This window comes from Heliangelus exortis, chromosome 1 (assembly GCF_036169615.1).
Source record: "Heliangelus exortis chromosome 1, bHelExo1.hap1, whole genome shotgun sequence".
Taxonomy (NCBI): Eukaryota; Metazoa; Chordata; class Aves; order Apodiformes; family Trochilidae; genus Heliangelus; species Heliangelus exortis.
The window spans coordinates 92544354-92571124 of NC_092422.1; the positions used below are offsets into that span (position 1 = coordinate 92544354).

The window sequence follows — 26771 nt, forward strand, 5'->3', positions numbered from 1 at the left end:
GGGTGGTCCTGTGCAGGAGCTGGGCTGGCACAGGAATGTCCCATCTCAAAACAGGGTCCTGGCCTCTTTCAGCCAAGTTTTGGTAGCATGGCAGACAGCTACCAGGAGCCAATATATCACTGATAGATGGTGCTGTGCAGTGTGATGTCATACAATACACAGCATAAGCAGATCCCTTCTGCTGATATTAAGAAGTACTTTTCTGAGATGGAGATGGATGCTGGCTCCTTAACCTATCATGGCTTCAAATTTGGATCTTGGATTACAGGTCTGATAAAATAACTGGGTCTCTGCAGACTTAAAGTGCTGTTAAGTTATTCATAAAAGGGATCGGTGGTAGGAGGAGCGCATCCTCGTCACTTTTTGTTGGCAAACTTATCTCTAAGAAGTCAGGATGTTAGGCATTTTTAACTCCTGCAGTTCAACCAAAATGCTCAGCATACTTTTGTTATGATAATGAAGAAACTATAAAAAAAAACCCCTCTGACATGCTGATAGTTATCATCATATAAAATAAGCCTTATGTTTACTTTCCTATTAAAAATGGTAATTTCCCAGAGCGATGGCATTTATAAGGCTTCTTTTTTCCTTTAATTTTGTTGTTTTCCAAAACCCCAGATAATACCCCTGTTTGGGCCTCCAGCATGGAAGCTGATGTGATCGTTTTTGTGCTTCTGAGCTTTCACACCCACAAACCCATCAGCAGACGAGATCTCTTGCTCTGTGTTTGAGTTTGCAATTATCTTATGGCGCATCAGAAACCGGCACTTAAAACATGTTTTTTAAAACTTTGGCCATGCTTATTTCTTAAGTGTGTGAGGAACACTGGCAATTTAAACATTTGTTTTAATTGCAAATCTCTTTTTTTTGCAATTGTAGTGTTTTTTTCGTGGTACCTTGCAAAACTGTATTCCCCTTTTCTTCCCAGGGAATCTGCCCATTCAGAGTGGAATGGGCAGCTTCTTGTGTATTTGTTCAGGTTTGTGCTAGATCTGAGACATCCTTTGAAAAGCACAGGATACCTTTTGGAGTTGAGCAGCTGGACATGGTTATCCTGAAGGAAATTTCAAGGGACCAGCCTTTGCTACCCAGCCATGTTCAGAAGAAATAACCTTGGTATCCCTCTTTTGTACCTTTGCTGTGATGCGGTCTTCTGGATAATGCACTGGGAATACCTGGCAGTGGCTAAAGGTGGTAGGACAAATGTCAAAAAATCTCTTTAAATAGCTAGAACAAGTTAGAGCAATCATGCCAAGTTTTACTGACCAGGCTGACTAAAAAAGACTGTCTCTTTGCTGTCTGTTCTTCTCTACAGGCAGCAAGCAGCTCTTGTGTTTGATCATGGGGGGTTTCCAGGCTGAGGTACAAGGTGGGCATCTCTAAGTTGTTGTTTTCCTCTCCCATGCACTGGGCACCCAGCTAAGCTTCTTCTTGTAACTGCAGATTGAGGGGGTGATGAGGATATGCCTTGCTTTAGGCATAATTTCTTCCCTGTTACTTTTCCCTTCCCCATTTCCTTTTGTTTTATTTCTTTAGACAGCCTCTGTTGCTGCCTAATTGGATTACTAGGTCACTTACTGACTGACTGTGGGCTGTACAGGATTGGGATGGGTCCCTAAGGCTTAGCAGTTTGGGGGACTGATGTAGGCTGGCAGACTGCTAAGCTGCTACAGTCCCACGGGGCCTTGGTGGAAAAATGGCATTTCCTGATGAACCCTACAGTGGCTGCGTGAAGGGAGGGATCCATTCCTTCATTTCACCTGGATTTCTGGCTTTAAGGAGGAAAAAAAATGGAATTTTCTGTGTTTTAAAGTGTAGCCTCCAAGTAGGACTGCCCATCTTCTGGGAAAACCATCTAAATGTGAAATCTTGAATGCAGTTCAGATGCTTGCATATTAGAGATGAACCGCTCTTACTTAAAAAGCGTGCTCTGTATCTTAAACAAAATACCTCCCTGCAGTTTCCATGGTAAGCTCTCCTTCATAATTGAACAACAGTCATAAATGGTTACATAAAACACAAGCAAAACACCTCACTGTAGCTGCAGGCTGCACTTGTCAGCTCTGTGTTTGCTCTTCATGCAGGGCAGTGTGCGGGTACCTGACGGCGAGGCTTGGCACGGGGCACCGGCGTTTGGTGCATCAGCCCTACACCTCTGATGGACAGAGCCCTGCTCTTCTGAGGCTTCTCGTGTTTGTCCCAGCTTCTCTGCGACTCATCTCCAGACCCTTCTGCTAAGGAGAAGTCAGCTGGAGCAACCATGAAGGCTAAAATCTCTTAATGGGACTACGTAGAGAAAAACTCAACCCCTCTGCTTTCAGGGTGTCTCTATGCAGATAATACTGTCAGAGTCTTCTCTTTCTGGAGCTTCCATATTCACCTAGAAGAGCTGTTTTTCATCTCCTTGACCTTTGAAAAATAAGAGATCTTGCCAAGGTGAGTAAAAATGATGTGTGAGACCATGTTTTAAAAACTTCATTCTTTTTTGCTTTTTATTTGTTTCCTTTCTTCAGTGACTGGGGTGTTTTCAAGAAAGAAAAATAAAGCTTTGCTACTTCTGGGACAAGGACTTCTGTGCTGTTCTACCTCTTAAGTTTTTACAGTTTAAGACCATCTCATGTTGTCATCCACCCTTCCTGCCCCCATTTCTGTCCCTCATTAATTATGCAGATTTGAGCCTTGATTGTTTAAAATTTGTCACAGGAACCCAGTAACTGTTAAAAAAAACAACTTTGGAAAAACCCAGGTGTGAAGTAGACCTCAGGGTTTTGATGCCTGAAGTTTGGCAGTGCTGTATTCCAACCTGTGGAGCTCCTTGCAGGGAGGGGGTTTCTCCTCTGAGGCAAGAGGATTCTATTCAGACATTGGAATGGGCTGCCCCGGGAAGTGGTGGATTCTCCGTCCCTGGAGATCTTTAAAAAGAGACTGGATGTGGCACTCAGTGCCATGGTCTGGTAACTGCAGCGGGAGTGGATCAAGGGTTGGACTTGATGATATCTGAGGTCCATTCCAACCCAGCCAATGCTATGATTCTATGATTCAGCTCTTGCACCCAGCATGTGCATCTCCAGCCTCTGCTGAGGGCTGTTCTGCCTGCACCCTGCTCTCTTGCCTGCTGCAGGTCCCTGTCAGTGCCAGTTCTGGAAATGTGCCATTGGGTTTCCCAGCCAGAAGCAGCGTTCCCAGGGGATGGGGCAGAACCACCGGGCTCAGCATGGCACTCAATCAGCCACGTGTGCAGTGCCTTTGGGTCTGCTCCCCTGACCCTGCCTGTCACTGCATGGCATGCTGGTCCCCAGGATCTCTGCCTGTGGGTTGTGTGGTGGTGGGAGTGGGTGCTGCCTTCTGGTTTGATTGCTGCCAGCAGCCGTGCACGTGCGGGCGGGTGATGCCGAAGTGCGCGATGTGTCCGTGTGCCTTTTGTCATGGCCAGGGAGTGTGGCCAGGGGCCTTATGTCACCTTGGAAAGACCGCATGCCACAGATGACTTGTGGATGTTGTTTTGTTTCTTTCCCCATCCCTGTAGCACCGCTGATTTACAGGCAGTGGCTGCTCCTCCAGCTCTGCACTCTCAGCACTTCCCAGTTCTGCACATATGGTGTGTGAAATTACCCAGTGCTCGGCAGTGCCAGCCAGCAGTGGAGTGGCAGACTGAACTCTTAATTTCCCCCACTCCACCAGAGGGAGGGGGCTTGAGTTTTTGTTCTTTTGTTCTTTTTTTCATCTGAGTTCTTATCTCAAAGCACACTGGAAATAAGCCTGCCGCCTGCATGCGGCGGGGAGAGGAAGGGATGCAGTGGAGGTGACAAGAAACCTGTTGTCTTGCTTCCTGTTGTCTTGCTTTGCCTCCAGCCAAGAAGGAAGATGTGGTGGAGTCTTCTACTTCCCACTTTGGCATCAGGTCCAACTTGCTCCCGTGCTGATGGGTCAGACTCAGGCATCTTGGTGGGAAGCCTGCAACACTGATGTCTTTGTGCAGTGTACCCCGTGCTGGTGCCATGGGTGAACTTGCTGTGTGATTGAGCATTTGGGATTTTCTCATGGCTGTCACTGTCCCCCATGGCCGTTCAGATGCATGTGCTTGGGCCTGCTCCTGCACTCTGGTAAGGCAAAGGTGGCTCTTGATGGTATCCACTTGGCAGCTGGTCCCTACATGTGGCACCAGAGGCAGGGTGGGGCAGGGGGTGCAAAGCAAGAACTTTTGCAGCCTTGGAGTCACTGTGTAGCTTTCCCCCCTCCTTTTTGGATGGGAAGAAGAGGAAGGTTGGGAAAGAGGATGGGTGGTGTTGCCTCTATCCATCCTGTGGCCACTGTGGTCCCTCCACAGCTCTTCATGCTCCTGGGACACCAGCCCTGCCAGCTTCTCCAGTCTCTCTGGAGAACACTGCTGTGTCAGCTCCCTGTGAATTTTATGTGCATTCCATAAGTGTGGAGGTTGTATGATGAAAGCTGAAGTCCTGATGAAAAGGCACCGGCCTTGGAAATGTCTGAGAGGGTCTGCTTTCTCCTCCTCCCATCCCATCCTTTTCTGATTTTGCCTTGGGTTTTGACTAACTGCAAAGCTGCTAATGTAAAATGAAGGCATGGAAATTTCAGCATGTAGCAATTAATCAACCAAACTCCCTAATACTTTCCAATTGTAAAATGTCAGTGCTAACAGATGCATGGTCTTGCAGCTGATCAGGCCAGGAGCTGACAGTGGGTTATGTTTGGTTGGTTACCATGTCTTGGGAAGCTTTAGTGCACCTTTGCCCAAGTAGAGCACCCCAATTAGTTTAACAGAATGTTTCCAGTTATTAATTACACACATTTTTTCTAATTTGCTCCCTTCCCCTCCTGCATGTAAGTAAAGCTAAAATAGAAAAATTATTACATTGTCATGGAACAGTCAGTGCAAGTTTCTGGGCTTTGGCTGGGTCCCTGCAGCTGGTGAGAGCTGGTCAATAAAGTCCTGTTTGATTTCAGTAGGCGTAGGATTATTTTAGCTGTGGGGCATACACACAGATCTTCTTGTGAATGGTTTGGTAAAAAAAAAAGAAAAACCTGAAGAATTTTCCCTTTAACAATGTCTCATTGCACAGAAGCAGGATTTCTTGCCCTCTGGCATCCCCGAGTCAGAGGCCTCTGAGGAGCAGAGGTCAAGATTTAGGGAGGGAGGGGGTTCAGGCTGCACCCTGCTGATGTGACTTGTCGAGTGCAATCTGTACAAAGCAGTGCTGTTCATGTCTGTTGGATGTAGCTGGCTGGTGCATTTTGATTAAAACGTTGCAGGGAGGGGAAAAGAAGGAAAAAAGAGCATTTTCTACCAGATTTTTAGAAGACACTTAAGGGAGTACACTTGGATGAATGAGGGCAAAGGCGAATTGCAAAAAGCACTTACTAAACTTGTCTGGGGATTTCAGCCCTGTAGTTTGTAGCATGAAAGCTGGGCTTTTCTTGAAGAAATGGCAATAAAAGCCAACAAGCCTTAAACCCCAGATTAATTTAGAAACTCTGCAGTTGGGGGAGGAGGGAGTTGAAACAAGTGCAGTGACTTAGACTGACCTTTCCATCAGCTCCACCATTCCTCTAAAAACACATGCAGCATCGCAGCTGTGGTCAAACTGTGAGGTTCCCTGGGTGGCACAGGGTGGGCTGTACCCCAGACACTGTAGCACTACCTTGCTTCCTAAATAGCACTTGGACTCCACAGCTGGTGTGAGCTGAGGCTGTCAGTCAGTCTGCCTGATTGGTGTGGTAGGGTGCTGCTTAAATGGCTCCAGAATCTTTCTTGAAAGGATCAAGCAAGGCACAGAGGTTATTTTGCAAGATGTAGCAGCTCTTTTGTGTAACTTAGAGAAGCTGGCTTGCAGTTATATGCACTGTTTGACGCAGCTTGGTGGCTATTATGAAGGATGTAATTATCCTGATGACCCAAAGTAACAAAAGAAACAGGCCTGTTCATGTCAAGCTGTGATGGTGAGTGTGGTTACTTCCCTCTTTCATTCTCCTCCCTCTTCTCCAACATAAAGCTACGAAGTGAAAGATGATACCAGAATTCCTCTTTCCCAGGCTGCTCTATACAATTGTTTCTGTGATCTTTGTTTATATACATCTAAGGCAGATTAAAGACTGTCAGAAGATTGGGTGAGCCTGTGTGTGTATTTCACAGAAAACATTTCAGACCTCCTGGTACCTTCCATCCTCCTTCCCTAATCTTACATTTGTGCAGCTGTGCATTTTGTGTCCCCCCCAAGTTCCCTGCTGCTCTAGGAAAATCTGAATCACTTGTACAATCTAGAAGAGATTCCCTCCCAGTATTTATTAACCCATATTCCCTTCAGTGGGAAGCAAGGGAAGCCAATTTATCTTTCTGCAGTGCCCTTTAGGGGGAGATGAGGACCTTAATGCAGGTAAATGCTTGCACTCATGCCCAAGGTGAGCCCTTTCCACAAATACCCTGCCAGCCTGCCTGCAAGGACAATGACAGTGACTGAAGGAGCAGCAGAGGCTTGGGGAGGTAGAGTGGGACTGCCCAGAAAGAAACGATTTTGCAGGAAATAAAAGCTGTGTCTCCTTGTTCCCTGTCTGATCTTTGCCAATAGGATGGGCCTCCTGACTGCGATGGATTTCACTTGGACTAGAAAATATCTTTCCCTTTAGTCTTCCCTAAGGGAGGTGCTCATATGACCAAACTCTCTCCTGAAGTTGTTTGTAAGAAGCTGCACATTGTGATACGTGTATACATTCAGCTATAGATATCACATGTGTAGGCATCTGTCATTTATATTATGTATAATGGCATTTTGTCAGATGAGGGAGTTACTAGGTTACTTTGTGCAAGTGTTTTTACCTGTGCAGAATGGGAATATTTGCTAACAAATTTGTTGAAGTCTTTTTACTGCTTTTCGGTTGATTTTCCAGTTGGTGACTGATTCAGTTGAAACTTGCTTTGGGAGCGTGTCAGAGAAATCCTGTTTTGAAGAGCTGTTTGGTTTCTTAGGAGCCACGTGCACATGTGTTTTTCTCTTTATGATCTTTGGTTTCAATGGCATTTAAGCCCCATTTTTCAAACTGAGATTATTTAGAAGCATTAGCCTCCTTAACAGGGCCTAAAGTGAGCAACATCATTCCTTAAATTGCTGCATTTGTGTACCCATGTGCTCAGTATGCTCCTTAAAGAGCCTGAGTAGCATCAGAAACTTGGGAATACCTTACTCGTATGCTTTGCCTCCAAGTGGTGCAGGCAACTCAGCTGGAGCTCACACAGCAGAACACATATGGAGGATTGCCAGGTTTTTCTGACTGGCTAGAGAAATCCTGCTTGTCACAGGATTGGCATCTTTGGAAAAGACCTCTAAGGTCATTGTGTCCAACCATCAACATTCCCCCCCCCCCCAGTAAAATAAAATTAAAAATATCTATGTATCACCATGCCCATTACACTATGTCCTGTAAAATATCCTATTTAAACAGGTCACTGGGAGGCAGCTGAAAGAGCTCAAAACCTTGTGTTTGGTGCTCTGGTTGGTAACAGTTTCAAGGCAGCTGCAGTTTGAGCTCTGAATGGTTCTGCTAGGTCCTTATCTTTAGTTGCCTAAATACTCCATCAGGTGGGAGCTGAACGTGAGCCAACAGTGTGCCCAGGTAGCCAAGAAGGCCAATGGCATCCTGGCCTGTATCAGGAACAGCGTGGCCAGCAGGTCCAGGGAAGGGATTCTGCCCCTGTACTCAGCGCTGGTGAGGCAACACCTCGAGTCCTGTGTCCAGTTCTGGGCCCCTCAGTTCAGGAAGGAGATTGAGGTCCTCGAACAGGTCCAAAGGAGGGCAACCAGGCTGGTGAAAGGACTTGAGCACAGATCCTATGAGGAGAGGCTGAGGGAGCTGGGGCTGTTCAGCCTGGAGAAGAGGAGGCTCAGAGGAGACCTCATCACTCTCTACAACTCCCTGAAAGGAGGGTGTAGCCAGGGGGGGGTTGGTCTCTTTTCCCAGGCAACTCTCAGCAAGACAAGAGGGCATGGACTTAAGCTCTGCCAGGGGAGGTTTAGGTTGGACATTAGAAAGAATTTCTTTACAGAGAGGGTGATCAAGCATTGGAATGGGCTGCCCCGTGAAGTAGTGGATTCTCCGTCCCTGGAGATATTGAAAAAGAGACTGGATGTGGCACTCAGTGCCATGGTCTGGTAACTGCAGCGGTAGTGGATCAAGGGTTGGACTTGATGATCTCTGAGGTCCCTTCCAACCCAGCCAATTCTATGATGATTCTATGATTTCCTGAGCAGAGGAGCAAAATGAGGGCTTCTGCTCAGCTCTGAGTAGTCTTGAAGCTCTGCATGTTCAGTAGAAACAGGGAAGTCTTGCTGCCTGGGTTGGTGTGTTGGCCTTTTCCTTCGAATCCCATGTCTGCACCTTCTGCCAGGACTGTGCCAACCTATGGGCAGGGATGTCCCTTGCAGGGGTCCCAGTGTCACGTGTATGTACATGAGGAATCTGCAGCCCAAAGGTAAATGAGTCAAATGGGCCTTCATCTGAACACTCCTCTTTTGTAAAGGCAGGGGCTGGGGTGCACTGTGCTGGCGAGGAGAACGAACTCGTGTCTCATACCTCCTGGTTTGTGGTTATTCCAGCAAAGAGAGTTTAAACCCCATCTGTGAAACGTGGCAAGGACTGCAGCAGAGGTGTCTGTCCCACTGAATGCCCTTTGGTCACCTGTGGCAGAGGTTTTGGCTTCAGTCTTGGTGGTCATTCTGCTCTTGGCATCACTTCTCTGGGTGACAGCAGTAATCTTTATGTCTGATGGCTTAATGAATGGAGGAAAAGAGCACAATAATTCAGTTTTCATGCCAGGTTGTGTTGGCAGTACACTCTGTTACCAGTGAGGTGGATATGTTTAACTTCAACTAAGTCTTGGTAGGCACTTTTCTTTTGACTGTGAGGCCTAAGTGTTATTATTTTTTAAGCTTCTCCTCAACAATGTGAAGTCTGATTATTCTCTGCTCTCTGTTGTAAGGGAGATATTTTAATTGCAGAAGCTTTGTTCTGACATGCAGAGTGCTCAGCTACCAAGAAGAATATGGTGATTTCCTAAACTTGATCTGTATGCTTTCTTACCATCTATCTCAGGTGAGTTCAGTGCAAAGCTAACCAGAAGATATGCCAGTAAGTTATAAATTATACAACCTTTTTTGGTTTGTGTCATCCAAAGCTGGTGGTTTTGAGCATTAGCACACAGATTTCCATTCTTCACTCTTGATGGAGAAAATGGAAAACAGTTTATAGCCCCCCTCCCTGCTCTCTTTGTCCTTTCCTTACCACCTTTTCCCTGTCAATGTGAAGGAGCTTTCTTGAGCTGAAAGCTTAGAATTTGCATAGAAAACCTGTCATGCTCTTCTACGAAATATGAAAGACTATCCAGGTGTGTAATGGGTTTATGTGAGCTGAGGCTCCAGTAGTTCTGACAATGAGAAGATATCCATGCACAGAGCTCCTAGAAAACTGATCCATCAGTTATTTGTGGGTTTTTGAGCAACAGGAATGATTTTCTAATTTTGCAGGAGACTTAGTGTGCATTTGAGGTCTAACTGTCTGCCTCATTTACTTGCTTGTGTAAAAGACAAAAAATATTGATGTGAGAGAGTTGTACAAATAAATGGTTATGATTCAGCAGTGGTATGCCTTGCATAAGGTGCTGTTTAGACATAGTTAATCCTGCCGTGGGGGCAGCAGGATGCTTTGTACATCCTTTTGAAATATTTTCAAGCCTGTGATCTAGGCTCTGTTGGCTCAGAAAACCCAGGCGTGTTTCACGTAGGAGTTCAGCTGAGTCTTTATGGAAGCTCTCCCCAGGATTCTGCATAGCATGGTATTTCATTTCGTTTCTCACGTTACCCCAGTTAGTCATCTCTCATCTTAATTTTTCCTACTCTCCTGACTTGCAAACCAGATTCTGCTTGGTGGATGGTGTGTTGTCATTACAAGAATTTTCCCTAGCAACCAGATAGATATCCAGAAATAGCTTATCCCATCATTGTAGAGCATCTCTGAACCTCAGGATGTTGTACTCCAGCCTCTGTGAGCAGTTAAAGGCTGGCATTTGTTTTCTAATGGTCGGACAAAAATAAACTGTGCCACGAGTGGATGTTGCAGGGTAGTGCTATCTGAGACACGAGAGAAATTCCTGCAATGTTTACATGCTGAAGAAAAATGTCTTTGAAGCCAAACTATTTCTTTTGTGTATCCATGTGTGTGATTTTGTTTACAGCTTGTTATCTGAACAGTCATCTGCTCACTGAGCACCTGATCTTGAAAGACATGTAGTGCCTGGGTTGCCTGTGCCAGGTTTGAAGTTACCATCCTAAGTGGCTGCTCTTGGACCTTTCGCCCTGGTACCTGGAGCAGCTTGGCAGCATTCTTCCTAGGCTGAGAAGTGGGATGTCCAATTAACTAGATTTTTCTCTTCTGGGAACATGTTTCTGCTGCTATTTGTTTTTTGTGCTAGTCCACATGGGAAATTTTTAAAGATACTTACAGAGTGTTGCCATTTTATTTTCTCTATCTCTTCAGTATAAGAAAATACCAGTATTTGGGATATCATTGTGTTTTTGTAGTGCTGCCAGAAACATGAGAATTTACAGAGATGTGCTCAGCTGCTGATCATCTTCTGCTGTGGCAGTGCTTTTTGCAATTATTATCTTTTCATTGCTTTTGGAGGACATTCTGCAGTCTGGTGTGTTGTTATATTCCTCTTTCCTGATTATCTGCTTCAGATATCCTCCAAATCCTTTCCTCTAGCTATCTCCTCTTTTGCTATATTTAAAACTCTCCCTTATAGCTCATAATTTTAAACCATTCATTCCCTAGCTGTTTTTCCTCTTAATCTTAACACAAGCAGAAAACGAGGAATTTTAAATAACTTGACATCACCTCTGTGTTTTATGCATAACTTTTAATTTCAGTTGGATTGAAAATTTAAATGCTCTCCTATAAAACTCAAAGAATTAAGAAATGTTTTCATTATGCTTGGGTGTAGAACTGGATTTGAATCAGAGAGGGAGTAAAGAAGCTGGGCTTAAATGATGAGCAGTATCTTGGCAGTGATTGAGGGGCTTGGCTGGAAGATGGGAGCCTGGGTCAGGTTCATGCTCTTCTTCCCAGACCATATGTGATCCTGCCAGGTGAATGGCCACAGGATAGATAGTTCTTCTGAGGTTTCTCCTTTGAAAAGAAACTTTCATCCCTCAACTGAATTTTTTTTTTCATGTTAAAAAAAAAATAAAAATTTGTAGCTCTTGCTTTGTGGTATTGGTTTTGATAGTCACCTTTGTCTGATGGTGGCTTGTTTGCCTGGAGGGGTGCAGCACATGGAACCTGCAGGTTCAATCTTTGTGGCTCAGTCAATTGCACACTAAGTCTCCTGAAAAATGTGATTTTGATGGTAGAACCCATTACAACATGTGTTTCAGACTGGGGGAGGGGAAAAGCAATAATGCAAAAAAAAAAAAAGAAAAAAAAAAAAAAGCAGCAAAAAACACTGCTGAAAAGCTTAGTGAGAGGCATGTTCTGCAGTCACAGAGTGTATTTAGAAATTTCCCTCTGTACTGTCTCTGGTGAACAACCATGTTTTGGAGGGATGATTTCTCTTGCCTGGACTTGCTTGTGTGCTAAGGGAAATAACTCACAAAGTAACTTGGCTGTTTAAACAGCTTAGTCCTCATCTTGAATGAGAAGAGCAAGTGCTTTCAATGAAAAAAATAAAATAGAGGCAAGATGTGCTAGATACTAGCTTCTATTTAGTGTTATATGAACCAGTATTTTAGTAAATCTGTTTCTGATCACATTTGTGTGGGGGTTTTTTTATGGTAGACTTTGCTGAATAATCAGCTGGTTTTCTGGACATTTTGCTGAGAGGCTTCTTTGGCTTTATCTGATAAAAACTGTGAACATGAACTTCATGGTGCAAAAGGATGTCAGTGAGAAATGACATTCAGGGCTTGAAGCAAAGCCAAGTGACTTCCAGTAGGAATTTCTTAAAGTTGTGTTGGTGGGCTCCGGGTTGTGTCCAAGACAGATTAATTTGTTTCATGTTTATCATTGCAAATAGCTTTTAGAGTATACTAAGACTGATGAGTTTATGCTCATTTCTTTCTTCAGTGTGATAGGTCTGGGTCATAAGAGTGTCTGCCATTAGGAAATGAGAAAAGGAGACAAATGGGTAGTACCCAAGGGCTTTGCTTCTGATTTGATCAAGCTGTACCATGCAAGCTTTTCTTATGCCTGTCTGCAAAACTGAAATGTTCCTTTAATACCATATTATTCTATACTTCTTTATAATACAGCTGTGACCTGTTTAAAACAAAAACAAACAACAAAACCAAAACAACACCAAACCCAAACAAAACCAAACCCAGAAGTTAATTAAAACAGTGGCAGGTAATTCAGTGTGAATGCATGGTGGTATGCAAGAAGTCACCACCAGAAGTCACATAGATTGATAGTACAGAAGATGAAGGGGTTCTCATATTCAAGTGGGTTGCCACACATTGATTTTCTTGCAAGTATGTGAAAGGGAAAAGCCAACCAGGTGTAATATTTACACTGAGTTACACTGAGAGGGTTTTTTTATTATTTGCTTTCTCTATAGTATTCTATATTCTCTAGCTTATTCTTACAATTTCTGTTTAGATTCCAGAAGTGTATATACATCATCTGCTTTTCATTCCAAACAATATAATATTCGTTACTAGTTTCATGAACTGTTGTTTAAAGGCAGAAGAATCTGTACAAAGCTGCTTGTAACTTTGAATTCTGTGCTGGCATCATACCATGTGCAAGATACATCGTTTACATCAAAGAGAATGATTAAAAGAAATGTGTATCAATAAAGTCACTGGGTAGTGACCTTGAAGTCATCCACAGTAATGAAAATCCTTGCCCTTCCCCACACCATAGTAAGAAAAATAAGGCTCTTGATTTCAAAGTGATGATGTGTTCGTCCAAGCTCTGCAAGTTGCTGTAGTGACAGGCAGCCCCTGTGGTGCTTTGGGAACCCTCCCTCCCTGCTCCTTCTGGAAAGCCCTTGTGCTCTGCTGCTCTACAGCCAGCATTGAGGCTGGGAAGTTGTGGATGCCCCCTCCATGGAAGTGCTTGAGGTCAGATTGGATGGGGCTTTGAGCAACCTGGTCTCATGGGAGGTGTCTCTGCCCATGCAAGGGTGTTGGAACTAGGTGATCTTTAAGGTCCCTTCCAACCAAAATCATTCTGAGATTTGACCATAGGGAGACCCAGGGTCACGTTGTCCCTGAGGCAGTCCTGTGGAATTGTCCCTCCCTTAGCACAGCACAGATTTGTCCTTGGTCAAGGCAGGATGGAGAGGGCAGCAGTGCCCAGGTCACTTGTCTGCAGAAACACAGGGGCAAGGAAAAGGCTTCTCGTGCTTGTATGTGTGAAGCAGATCAAGAGGTGCTGGATAAAGCTGGGCTGTCAGGAGATAGCACTGGACATCATCTGCATTGGAGAGTCTGTAAGGGCCCCTTCCAAACCTCATTCTCCACGATGGGGAGGGAGTGCCAAAACCAAAATCACAAAAATCTGGGGGAAACACAGAAGGAAGCTTCTTGTTGGGAAATTCCTGTGTTTTTAAGTTTGTACTTGCAGCTTTATGAACAATGGATAGAAAGACTGTATTGGACAAAATAAATAGAGGAACTACTGCAGTACTGTAATATTGTTTTCCATGCCCTTTTTTTTTTTTTTTTTTTTTTTTTCCCCCCCAATTACTTAGGCTTGATTGTTGCAATTGATTGCAATTGTGAGAGCTAATTTTAGTGCATAAATTTTATACTGGAAACCTGCCAAGTGTTTGTGTAATGGAGGATAACAACTGCATAGAATTTGGTGCAGGGTTTGGGTTTTCTTCCTTTCTGAATCAAATACTGGGGTTTTGTAGGTTGATATGTTTGTATGTAATGAGTTTTATCAAAGAATAAAATTCAAACAATCCTCCCTGTGAATACTGACAAGCAACTGAGAGAACTGTGATGAGTTTTAAGAACAAGCTGAACTTAATGCCCATGATAAGGTGATCATTGCCTTAGTTTTAGGGCAAATAGCAAAACCAATTGCATTCCATTTTAATCTTTGCATGATGAAATAGAGGGTAAATAATGTTGTTCTAACCTTAAGAAACAAATCCAGTATGTTTAGCTGATGATGCTGAAGATCATCATATGGGTATATAGATCTGGGTCCTTAGAAAAAGTCACAGCTGTTTTCCTAGCAGCCTGGTCCAATTTCCATGAAGTTCAGTGTCAGGACTTGAAGGAAGAGCAGATCAAGTTGCCAGAAGATAGAAATCAAAGATTTATTCTTGAGTGAAATGTTAACTTGGGAATAAATTTTCTTCCTATATTTTCATATATCCTGGATTCAAGCTACAGTAAAGTTGAAGCTGTTTTGTAGGGCTTTTCTCTTCTTCCAGGTGCATTTGTCCAAAGAGGAGGAAGAAATTTGAGGGGTGAAGAGGGTGTGAAGAGTGCAGGTGGGTTTGTGGTGTTTAGAGGGCTATTTTTATATGGGTTGAAAACTGATACTAAAAAAACCCAAACCAGCTCATGTAATAATTAGTTTTGGTACTCAAATTATTAGGTGAGCTCACTTGTAAGATAAGGTACCAAAACTAATGTGAACTCATGCCGACTCATGTTTTTAGGTGTCTCCTGTCACTTGTTTTTTTTCCCCCTCTTTTTTTCTCTTATACTGTCATTCCAGTTGTGATTTATGTTACGCATATGTTTAAAAACAAGTTACATTTTCAAGCTCCCATTGTACAAACATTTGTCTTGACCATCCTTCCAGAGTTATTCACAGATGTGTGTTTTGGCAAATTCAGGGCCAAGAATGATGCATGACAGGTGGAGGATCCACCTTCCTGGAACATCAGCTCACTCTTTAGTGTTGGTTTTGGGCATTTTAGTTTACTTCTGTGTCATGTGGATTTTACTTAAGGATAGCTTGTCCCTGCAGAAGCATCTTTTGAAAGGATAGAACAGTTTAAATATGTTCAAGAGAACTGTTTAAAATGCCTTTCAATTGAAAGGGAATGAGAGATTCTTTTTTTTTTTCCAAAATAAAGCTCCAACCTTGTGAAACATTTTGCATCAATTACAAAAGGAACTTCAGTACATTTTTCCAAACCAAAGAGTGAACCAAAGAGTGAACCAACTGCATCTGCTAGGTGTGGGAGTAACATTTCAAAATCCCACTGACAGCCACGTTATCAAACTGCACATCATCTCTCTCTTAATGGTTCTACCTGAAGAACTCCCCAGTTTCTAGAAATTGTCCCATGATAAAATGGCAGTGGAAGGCATGGGCACCTTCAGGCCAGAAGGAGGACAGAGTCTAATTCTCTAGCATGGTCAAATTTGCTTTCTGCAGGAAGGTGAACTTCAGAGCTTAACTACATATCAGCTTATGTCAAGAGGGGTTCCCAAATTTAGTTTGACAGCTCTGTTTGGTAATGACACCTTTGGCTTTCTGGTGCTAGAGAGGCATCTGCAGCACTGGGTACTGCTGGTGGACCCAGGTGCCAGAGTCATCCTGCTCCTGTGTGCTGGAATGGGGTAGATGGCTCAGCCTCCTGCCTGTCTGTAGTTCATGTACCACTAGTCCTGGCCCGCTCTGGTCTCTTCAGTGGACTGACAAAATGACTGACAGAAAAGCTGCATTTAAACAGCATATTTACATAAGTCAACTACCCTGTCAAAGAGACATGAAGGGAGAGGGAAGGTATGAAATATTTTCTGGGCAGTGAGGACTTTTACTCACTGGGCAGTGAGGCTTATATTCACAAGATTTTTTCAGGCGATACAATAATAAGTTATACTCTAGGGATGTTCCTCAATCTTGAGCATAGGCACAATTATCTACTTAGTTACATCACAGTTTTCATTGGTAAATTACTAGGTGCCTTACAAAAGAAGACCTTTGATGTCATATCATCTTTAATAAGAATAAATAGTGATTATTAGGTTTGTTTTTTGGTTTTTTTTTTGAGAAGTGAAATATCACAGCAAAGGTTGCACTGTGGCACTACAGTAGAGCTGGGAAAAGACCTGCTGCATGCTGTTAAGTGGGCAGTGCTGTTTCTATTGCTAGTCTTGAATATTTTGCTTGCAAAAAGATGACAGAATTGTAGAATTGTGTAGGTTAGAAGAACTCTCTGGTTCCTCCTTCCTCTCAGAATACATTTACAAGAATATTTATCTGTGTGTGTATGTGTACACAAAGTGATCTGGTGCAGTCACATCGTGGATATTGCTGCCCTGTTTGATGCTGTTGCACATGTTCTGGGGGAATTCATTTGCCATGTTGGTTGGGGTTGGTTGGGGTGTGCTCAGTCCTGTCCAAACTTGGATCTCACAGCGCTATCATAGAGAAAGCAGTAAGATAAGCTGGAATAATGTGGTTTTGGAGTAACTGATGCAAAAAAGGGAGTTTGAAGAAGGAGGCTGGATGGGCACAGAGAAAGTGATGTTGGCAGTGTAGTAAACAGTGTAAGAGAAGTCCAGAGCCATGGACAGGACCAGGAGACAGAAAAATAGTAATTAAAGAGAAGCAGAAACATCAGAGAGTCTGATTTGAAGGCAAAGCTGGAAATGCAACCAGAGAGGAGGTTGCCCTCTTTGATCTATTTGAAAGATGGATTCACAGAAACTTGAGGACAGGGCAGTGGTGATTATCTGCACCTGGTGATCATCATCTGCACCTGTGGCTCTTTGTCCACGAATCCCTGGGTTTCTCCTTTGAAAGGGGATCTGGCAGAGGTACCTGTGAATGCCAGTTCACATTGCTGTGAGCACAGATGAGCTTGTTCAGCCAGAATGCATTTCTGCAAGGGCTGCTCTCGCTCTGCAGAATCACTGGCAGAGCAGTAACCAAAGGTGAAGACTCAGGTGCAGTCTGGTCTTCTACATGACAGCAATCACAGCGTGTCACGTGCTGCAGCGCTTCAGTTCAAGCCACAGTGAACATCTTGAGATGTTGGGTTTCTTTTGCCGTGGCCTCGTTTGACAAGAATCATCCTTGCCCTCAGGTGAGCCCCTCTGGCACCGCTTTACTTCTGCTCTGGAAACTCTTGCTCAGCTCGACGTGCACGGGGGGTGCCTGTGGTAACACCGGTGCTGGCCGGAGGGCTGCAGTTCCGATGTGGTAAGAAGGCAGGAATGCAGCCAAAGGGTCTGTAGCTGCCACTGCTCCTATCTTGTTGCCCAGTGCCTGTGCTGCAGCTGCCCCAGGGCCCCCTCGTTGTTGGAGGCCCCCCAGGAGTTGGAGCTGTGCAGACACGAGGCTGCTGGAGGAATGTGGGGAAGGGCGGTGGGAGCGATGAGGAAGGCAGGCGGTGTGGAGTGAGCTAGGGGGTAGGGGAAGCAGACAGCAAAGAGCTGGCACCTTGGGGAGCTGTAGAGGGAGACACGAGGTGAGCAGACACAGCGATGGCCCGTGGCCAGCAGACAGGTTAAGGGAGAAGGACTCTGTCTGCAGTCGCTGGTGTCTGGGTTCAGATGTAAGCTGTGTTTTAAATAAAACCACTCAGCATACACACAATGGCTATTTTTTTCCTCCCTCCTGGGGCTTTTATACGTTCCTAAACTTTATGGTGTTTGACTACCACAGTGCAGTTAATAGCCTCGGGTGATGGGGGGGAGCAGGGGTAGGGAGAGGGCATGGGGATCAGTGCTGCTTGGAGGGAAGACAAAGGCTGGGCTTGTGGCCTGCTGGGAATGCTCCAGATAAGAGAGGGAGAGGGAGAGGAAGAGGAAAAGGATGGGATGTGGATTTCGGAAGCGGCAGGTCAAGGGTGAGGGGCTGCAGAAGGCACACCTTGGGGTCTGGCTGCAGGGGCAGAGCAAAACAGCGCAGTGCAAGGAGTTCATGGTGCTGCAAGGGGGGAGAGAAGATGCCACTCAGCAGAACAGGCTGGGATTACTCCTAAGCACCTTGTTGCCATTTAAAAAAAAAGAAAACAAAAATTTCTGGTAAAGCAGTGTTGTTAGCTGAAGTCAGGCTTGGTTAATGGAAATGGCTCTTTGTGTCATGGGGATGCTATGTTCAGAGGACAAGATGGGTTGTTCTCCATGGGTGTTGAAGCCAAACCAGCAAACCTGCCTTGGAGGTGGGTTGGGAAAAACATGGAAGAAATTGATTTGAGCAGCATTGTTGTTGAGGGATCATGGCTGAGGCTGACTGCAGCCTGCTCTTTGTTTCTCTTGGCTTACTTTTAAGGAAAAAAAACCCCAAAAACATTCTTGAGCATCTGGGTAATTTTATTTTATTTTATTTTTTATTTTTTTGTTGTTGTTCCAGGGCTAAGTTGCTGTTGAAGGGAACAGTATTATCCCACCTCCTCCTTTGCTGTGTTCTGTGTTCCTGCTGCCTTGCTTGTGTCAGTACCAGTACCAGTGTTTTCAGACCATGTAGCTGATAAGTGACCTGTGTTCATCGGATGAGTTTTTGGGCAGCCTGATTTAAAAGACATGGGTGCAGCCGTGCTTGGGTGACATGAAGGAGCCAGTGGGAATGGGCAGCCCTGGGTTGTGCTGTCCCTTTCATGGTTTTGGTTTGAACTAGCGGTGAAAGTATACTCTGTGTGACATCTCTTGTCCTTCAATTTTAGTATTAGTGTCAGTATTTAGTTGGTGGGGTCATCAGTGCAGACAAAACCACCTTGCAAATACCATTTATCATAATCCTTCCTTTCCTAGATGTATATTCCAGTTAGTGCTCCTTGAGTGGAGCTGCTGCAAGATGAGTCAAAGGCATCTATAAGTGCCACTAATACATTAATACTTGTAAATAAAGGGTGAGTTTCTCGAGAGCACTGTCTGCTCTGTGGGCTGTCCCTGGGCTGGAGCATCAGACCTGCTGAGAGCTGCGTATTTAGAAAGCTGGGCTGATGTTCTCACGGAGATAGAGCTGTCTCCCTGAGAGATGCTGCATAGCCAGAGTTTAAACTTGCCAGTAGTGACTAAACTGTGAGTTGTCAGGAATGTGTTGGGAGTTGCAATATGAAGAAAAATGGGATGAGGTAAGAGGTGGGTCTTGGGCAAGAGCACAGAAGGGGGTTCCATGGTGAAAAAGGCAGGATATCCCTGGCAGGTGAATGGCAAAACAGCATTACCTCAGAATCTCAGTATTAGATATAGGAGAAGGTGTTCCAAGAAATATGTACATATATTATGAAAGATAGGCCTGTAGGAACAGTGTAGTTGGAATAAATGAAACAGATGTGTTTTAGCTCTGCATTTTTTTTATGCAAGAGGTGGGTGTGTTCCTGAGCCATGGAGACAGCTTGATGGTGGCTCAGTTTGCTGACAAAAGCAGTGAGCTGGCAGGAATACTGTTGGGCATGGGAAAGGCCATGGGCAGCTGGCAGTGCCCATGAGGTGAGAATGTCCATGCAAGCTGGGGCAATCAGAGCTAGAAAAGAGTAGGACAGAATGACTTTACCTCAAACCCCAGCCCTGAGTTTTAGGGCAAATCACTGAAATATAGAATGTATTTTTTCCATCTGTGCAAGTGCCCGTTTATTGTTTTCCCCTCATTTTGTCTCTGCTCTTGGGAGCTCCCCTTCTGACTGCTGTGCTCTAGATGGGCTCTTTGCCCGTTATCTTGTTAGTTTTGTGCTGCCATCACTTTGGAAATGACCCCAGTCCTTACGAGGGTGACACCTGTTCCTTCTGCCCTGTGCACCTCAGAAGGGGATTGAACAGACCCCTTGATTGCACAAGTTGTCCTTTTCATAGCATCTCTTACAGATGGGACACTAGGGACACAGCATCACTGACTCTTTGCACTTTAGAGGGGTGGCTATTAAAAGCTGAGCTAGGAAGCCTGACAAGGTAGTGCAAGCTACGTGACGGATGCTTTTTTTCCCAGATTTGCAGCAAGATAGGAGAAGCGTTTGGACGTGACCTGTCTACAGCCCGAGATAATTTCTGCACTGACAGACACAGAAAGAGATAAAGCAATGGAGAGCTAAAAGCTAAATCTCTTCTGTACAAATGCTAGGAGCATATGTAATAGGATTGTTGAATTGGAGTTGCATGTTTTCAAGGATAAGTACAGTATGACGATACCGTACTGCTGCAGCCATTCTTACATCTGAGAAAAGGACTGGAGATTTTAGTTGTAGGGGATGCTCAGGTTTCAGTAAGACTTTCTGGAACAGCAAAAGGGAAGACCTTTGCAGATAAGACAAAATAGATCTTTGAGAAGGCTGGAGCTCTGACTGGGGGAAATCCTGGGGTTGAGAGAATAGGACCACTCTGACCTCAATGTAGTCAGGCATCACAGATTTTTCCTACACAAAATACAAAGGTAAGGAAACTGTAGGTCTTCTAGAAGTACCTTGTTTAATTTACATGGAAAAATGTTAATTTTTTAAAAAAATTCTCATTTGGTTTTGTGTAGGCTGTTCAAAAGACACATTAAAAGGTGTACATCCCAACCTTTGTCAGATGTGCATTATTGACAGTTCTGTCTTAAGCAAGCTACATTAGAAGATATCAGAACTGGTGTTCTTCCTCGTCTTAACTTGGCCTCTTTACATGTATGTGTTTTGTTGCAGTGTTTAATTACAGGACACCTCCTGCCATACCCACAGCACGTTTGCTACCTGGCGAGTTTGGTAGCAGTGGCCACCAAGTGAGGGCTGGCTCTGTTTTTTCTGCAAGAGGGACTTGAGGATGGGGAGAGTGGACAGGCTTTTTTTTGTTGCTCTCTGGTTTGGGAAGCTTTGGGGTCTGTCTTCTTGTCATAAGGATGTGTTGGCCTAGGTGGATTAAAGTCTGGTCTGGGCTTGGTCTGGCACATGGTCTGTGTGTCTGTCACCTGTGGTCTTCAGCTACTGGCCATGTGAGGGAGAGAAATGCCTCAAGGGAGCTGCTTTTGGAACAAGGGCTGGGTTTTGTGGGGCAGAAGAAGGATTTTGGTGCATGTGCTCCCTGTGGGCTGCTGGTGTGTGGTACAGACATGCCCAAGGAGACAGTCTGCATTGAGCAGGTGGTGACTGAAGCTCTCCGAAGCTGCTGGTGACCTGAGTGCTGGACTAAGGCCAGCACAGCCACTTCCCAGGGCTTTCCGCACCCCTCTGGAGGCGGTGGGAAACGGGAGAAGCTCCCAGCCCAGCCCTGGGTATCGACACAGATTTTAATCATAGCAGAGTGACAGTTCTGCTGTCATTAGGATCCATGCCAGCGTGTTTTAAGACTTCCAAACTGATATCCTTCGTGCACATGTAGTAACAGATAAAATTTCCCAGAAAGGTTGGGAATCTGTTTCTGGTGTCCTTCCTGAGCTCCCCATAAACACAGTCCCTCTCCTGCCAAGTCCTCCTTGCTCCATGAGCAGTGTGTGTGGGACCCACAGTGTGTTTAGTTAACTTACTGCCCATTTACAGGGAAAGCATTTCTGTCTTGAAAACCTCGCTGTGCTGAGAGAGGGTGACAACCAACACAGGTTAAATGAGACTTTTTTGGTAAATGGCTGAGTGATTTTGTCCTGGCTTAGTGACCACCAGGAGCCATTCCTCTTAACTGTGAAGGTGGATTGGGCCCAGGGTTGAATATTTGAAGCTGTTTTTAAATGTTTGGTGATTTGTCCTGCTCCAGCCTCGCTTCCTTTTGCCCTGGGTGGCATGGGACAAGCAGGCTGCAATGAGAAGCCTGCCTTCTTTATTTCTCGTTCAACTAAGGGGATTGTTGTGGTTTCTTGCTTTTTGTTGTTGTGCTTGCTAATCCTGCAGGCAGGCTGATCCTTTCTGTGTATTCCTGGTTTTTATTTTTGTCTGCTTTTTGGGGCAAAACCCCCCTATTATGTTTTTTTTTTGTTTGTTTTGGTTTTCTCCTCCCCTTCTCTGCCAGTGCTGATGTAAATAAACGGGAAGATGCCTTGTTTTACCTGCAGCATACTGGATTCTTACTTTAGCTGCCCTATAGTAGAGGGAGATGCTTTTATTTCTGTGAGTGCTGCAGAGGGAGGTGTTAGCTGTACATCTGAGACATGGGGATCTAGATCCCAAATCTACCACTGGGGCTATCGGGAGCTTCTTTACCATGGCTTTACCGGAGAGCATGTGTGGAGTCTGGTGGATCCTTGTGGAGCACCCTGGCTTGAGGAAGTTTTCATCCAAGAGCTGCTGCATGGGTTGATACTGTGGGATTTGAGCTGTTTGTTTTTAGCAGCTCCCTCCTCTCTGGTCTTTTTTCAGCAGCATCACTCTTTGGCCGTAGCTCATAGATTGTCAGCTAGCGAAAGACCATTAGTGTTGAATTATGGATGCATAAAACAGCAGAGGGTTTTTAATTGGGCAGCTATTCAGAAAGCAGGTGCTGCCGCTCAGGGTTTAAGTTACCAAAATCATCTGGGCATTTCAACTTCTTGCATTTTAAATTCTCTAAAGAACAAAGTCATTTTCTCAGCTTTGGAGGCTGACATCTGCTTGCAGAGATTAAGCGTGTTCCTGTGGTAGTGGGCACAGATTTACTTTGTGGAAGGGGATAAACTGAAGAGAGTATTAAACCCTGGTACAAGTTCCCGTACTGGGATGGAAATTGCTTTGCAGGTTTGGAGGGAGGCACGTCAGAGCTTGCTTATTTATTTGGCAGATGTCTGATGACGTTACATCACCGACAGCACTTGGAGCCTGTGAGGGTTTTGAAAGGACTCAGTGCATTGTGGTGGGTCAAATCACAACGGGAAGCTCTCCTCTTCCCATTTTCTTATTGTAGGAAAACAACAGTTTTAAATAATGGGCTGTCAGCAAGCTCTCCCCTCTCACAAGCTCATGTTTTGAAGTGATGTGAAGAGGGTTGGTCAGGAAGAAAGGATGTCAAAGATTTCAGTTGGGTGGTGCTCAGAGTTGTCAGTCAGTCCAGGAGTCTATTCTCTGGAGAGGGTGATATCTGCTGTGAATAAGTGACCTTTTATTACTTTGGTTGGATAGACATTCTAGAGCTTTATATTTAAACACATGCAGCTTGACTGCTTTAAACTCATGTCAGTGCTTTCTGGTTATTGTTTTGTGAGAGCCAGGCAAACCAAATTTGGCCCCCAAGCGTAATTTTGCTGATGGCATGCAACTGAGAGCCAAGCTCTTTATAAAACTCAAGATCAATAGAAATGGTACAGTTAGCTGAACCCAAATCCCGTGGAAAGAGTTGCTTTTAAAGCAATTAATGTTCCCTGCAGGACTGGCAGCCCCAGATACAGCAGCTCTCAGTGCCTGGAGCTGACTGACTGCAAACCAAAGGCAAACTGTCTTAATTAGCTTTTGTGGCTCAGGCAAAATATAAACAGCAGCAAATAGTGAGAAACATTTTGGATTGGGATTATTTCCCCCCCTTCATTAATAAGGTGAAGTGATGTTAGTAATAAAATCTGGCCAGCTCCTTGGCTGCCTTAGTTTGGCAGCAGTCTGTTGCAGGTAATGAGTGTCATGGTAATTAACACCAGCTGTATAAATCTGGCTTGACATCTGAAGTTGACCGGTTAATTTTTCTCTTCCATTCCAGAAGCTTCGTGGGACAACAAATGTTTCCCTGCCTTCCAACTTACTTCTGTAACATCCTCATGTGAGTAGTGACCAGGGTGGTTTTGGTGATGACTTTTATGGTTGTATTTGTTTGTGGCACCTGCCCACCATCCTTCTGCTCTGCCTACTTGTCCCTTTGTTTCCCTGTCCTAGGGCAATGCTCCATAGCCTGCAGAGAAGAATAAGTGGTCTCTTAGAAATAGAAATGTTAAGGCTTTTTTGAAATACACAGTGAAGTACATAGGAAAATGTTTATACGAAAAATCATTTCAGCAGGTGCATGCTTTATCAAAGAAAGTATATTCAGAAATGTTTATAGAAACATGACAGCACTAAATCTGAATAGTTTGTCACTAATCTTTGCAAAGATACAAAACTGGTTAAATAACAAAATTCCCCTGGGGCACCCTGTAACTTGCAGGATAAATATGACCCAGCCTTTTAAAGGCTCCTCTCCTACCCTTATTCTTTTCCACACTTCCTCCATGTGGTCACTCTAAATTGCTGCCAGCTGGCCTATTTGTCGTGTGTGTTTGTGCTGCTTCTAATTTTTGACCTTTCAAAGAGACAGACAAAATCTGTGGTTTATGCAAATCTTTGAATTTGCAGCCAGCCTAATAGTGGGAAGGAAAAATACAGGGAGTTTAAACCGCAGAAGGGGAACAGTTTCTGTTCTTTACTGCCTCACTGTTGACCATAGACCCCAGCGTGCCTGGGAACGAGTTGAAGCCTTGCCTGTTGTGTCTGAAGTTTCTTTACCTCCATGTTGCCTTCTGCCCTTGTTTCAGACATCAGGATAGGTTTCTTCTGGTGTCTTTTCAATCCTGACAAATACGATCTGTTTTGTTTCTCTGTTTATTCCAGGGTAAGTTTTGTTTTTTCAACTGAGTGGTTTTGTAGTGTGATACCTTCATAGAGATAAAAACACTAAAAAAAATTGATTTAAAAAAAAGTCAGCATTGTAGAAAAAGAAAAATGAAGCCAGAAGACAGATATATCATCACACTCAATGTGTCAGCATGTGAGTATGTGGCAGAATAGTCAATTAACAGAAAATTATAGTGAAATCGGGTGATATTTCCAGTTTCCCAAGAGTGAAAACACATGCAGTTTATGATGGATAATGAAATGTTATGGGTTTTATGTCTAATACATTAATTCTACAAGTGCTGTAATCCTGAGGTTCCAATCCACCAGAATGCTGACACTTATATTACAAAGAGATGCACAAACATTTATTGAGGATAAAGACTGACAGTGCATTAAAAAAAACCAACAAACCACAAAAGAGAAAAATGTGAGGGGTCTTAATTCTCTCTTCCCTTCTCTCATTTCATTGTATGAAATATTTACTAATGCCAAAGGGGCTGCTGCTCTAAAGGCTGTTGCTCCTTTCATAGTAAACCCAAAAGTTAATTTTATTTTAATTTTTTTTGTTGTTGTGTGTGTAAGAAAGGGAATATCATATGAATATCATATGTGACATTTTTGTGCTTTTTATACAGCTTGGGTTTTATAAGTCCAAGTCCAGCACTTATGTTTTGGGGCATCCTGCTCTGTCACACATCTGCATCACCAGGGTTGTTGTGAATCAGACCAAGGTACTGAGCCAGTGTATAAACTGTCTGTTTGTCACCCAATGAGCTACAAGCTGGGATGTTTTCCCTTTTGTGCTTTGATGCTGAGTGGTGCAGGCCTGACTCTGAGCTAGAGCTATCATTTTAATCAGGGCCACGTGTTCCTGCTCCATTCCTTGCAGCGCCACAGGTGCTTTCCTCATTGCACAATAAGGCCAAAATATCCAGCAAATAAAGATGTGGGGCTTTTGGACAGCTGCATTTTGTGAGCCAAGTTAGTAAAAGAGGGCTGGTGGCTGGCTGGAGGTGGGAACGCATAGGCAAGATGTGGCAGCACTGATGTGGAGTAGTTTAAGTGTGATGAGGAGAGGCAGGGATGGGGGACAGGTGGCTGCCTGGGGGTGCTGTTGGCTAGCAGTGCACTATTGCCAGCCCTTGGGGAAGGGATAGCTCAGGTAATGTGTGAAATTACAGCCGTAGCCAATAGCAACACCTACATACATGGAATTTGACTGAAAGCTTGTCCTGGAGACACTGCATTTAATAAAGCTGCATCTGATATCTTGTTGCTCTTTACTTACTGTAAGTTCTGCTCTTGTTGACTAAATCAGTGAAGATGTGCTGTGGCTAGAGCCCATCCTTACTTTAATTAATGAAGTTTGGATATGGTGGTTTGAAAGGTGTTAGGATGGAGACAGCCACCTACATTTCCTTCAGCATGTTTCTTTATTGTGTCGCAGGACCTCTGAATGCCCATCTGCAAGAGAGTGGCAAATTCTCAGCAAACTCCACAGCTTTTGGTGCTTGTTCCAGGAAAGATCTGTCACCATTCACTCATAGATAGCAAAACCTGCGAGCATGATAATCAGCTTTAAGCAGGCACCTGAGGTCTGGTTAATATAAAAGGTGTTTTTAATGTATCTAAAATCAATCTGGCAGCGAACTCTTTTTGCTGAGGAACGATGGGCAGTTTCAGGCAGCCTGAAAGGCTTTGCTGCATATTATTCAATGAGACAAAAAAGGTACAGTTGGAGGTTGTGAGCAGCCCGTGGAGCATAACTTCAACAAGGTTTGCTCTTGTGCTTAGCCACTTTTTTCCTTAGTTCATCAGTAATGTCTCTTGGAAGCTTTGACAGAGGGGAAAACTTCTCTTGTAGCCTGGTGCTTCCTACCACCCTCTGCACTATCCTTGCCAGTGCATCAGAACAGTTTATCCGGGTGCTGGGAATCCAGCCACTTCCCAGCGCTTTTGGACTCTTCTGAAGGCTGTTTGAAGAGAAGGAAACAGCTTAGTGAAACATCTTGCAAAGTTTGGACTTCTTCACAATATACTTCAGACTAGTCCTTCCGGGTATTGCCTGGAGGTCTTGGGCCCTGACCTTCCATGAAGAGAGCCCCTGCCTTGTAAGGGGCTGCTGAGCATTCATACCCTCTGCTTTCAGCCCCCTACTTCTGACATGGGTGCCTCTCTGAGTGCCTTAGTGCATCCTAATTCTGAACTGTTCATTTCTCTGCTGCCTTCAATGAATGAATTCTCAAATGTTGTTATTGCTGCATGAATATGCAACCACTCGGGGGTCTGCCCCTCCTTTTCCCTCTTGTAGGGCACATGCACCTGGGGCTCC

General features: G+C 44.4%; 1 protein-coding gene across 1 annotated transcript in view; it reads left to right on the forward strand.

Annotated features, from left to right (window-relative positions):
- TIAM1 (TIAM Rac1 associated GEF 1) overlaps positions 1–26771 on the forward strand; it is a 193556-nt gene that overhangs the window by 34774 nt on the left and 132011 nt on the right. Inside the window, exons 2-3 of the mRNA XM_071754695.1 lie at positions 2085–2436; positions 23550–23609. The gene's annotated coding sequence lies outside the window, so the exon portion shown is untranslated. The remainder of the gene's footprint in view (positions 1–2084; positions 2437–23549; positions 23610–26771) is intronic.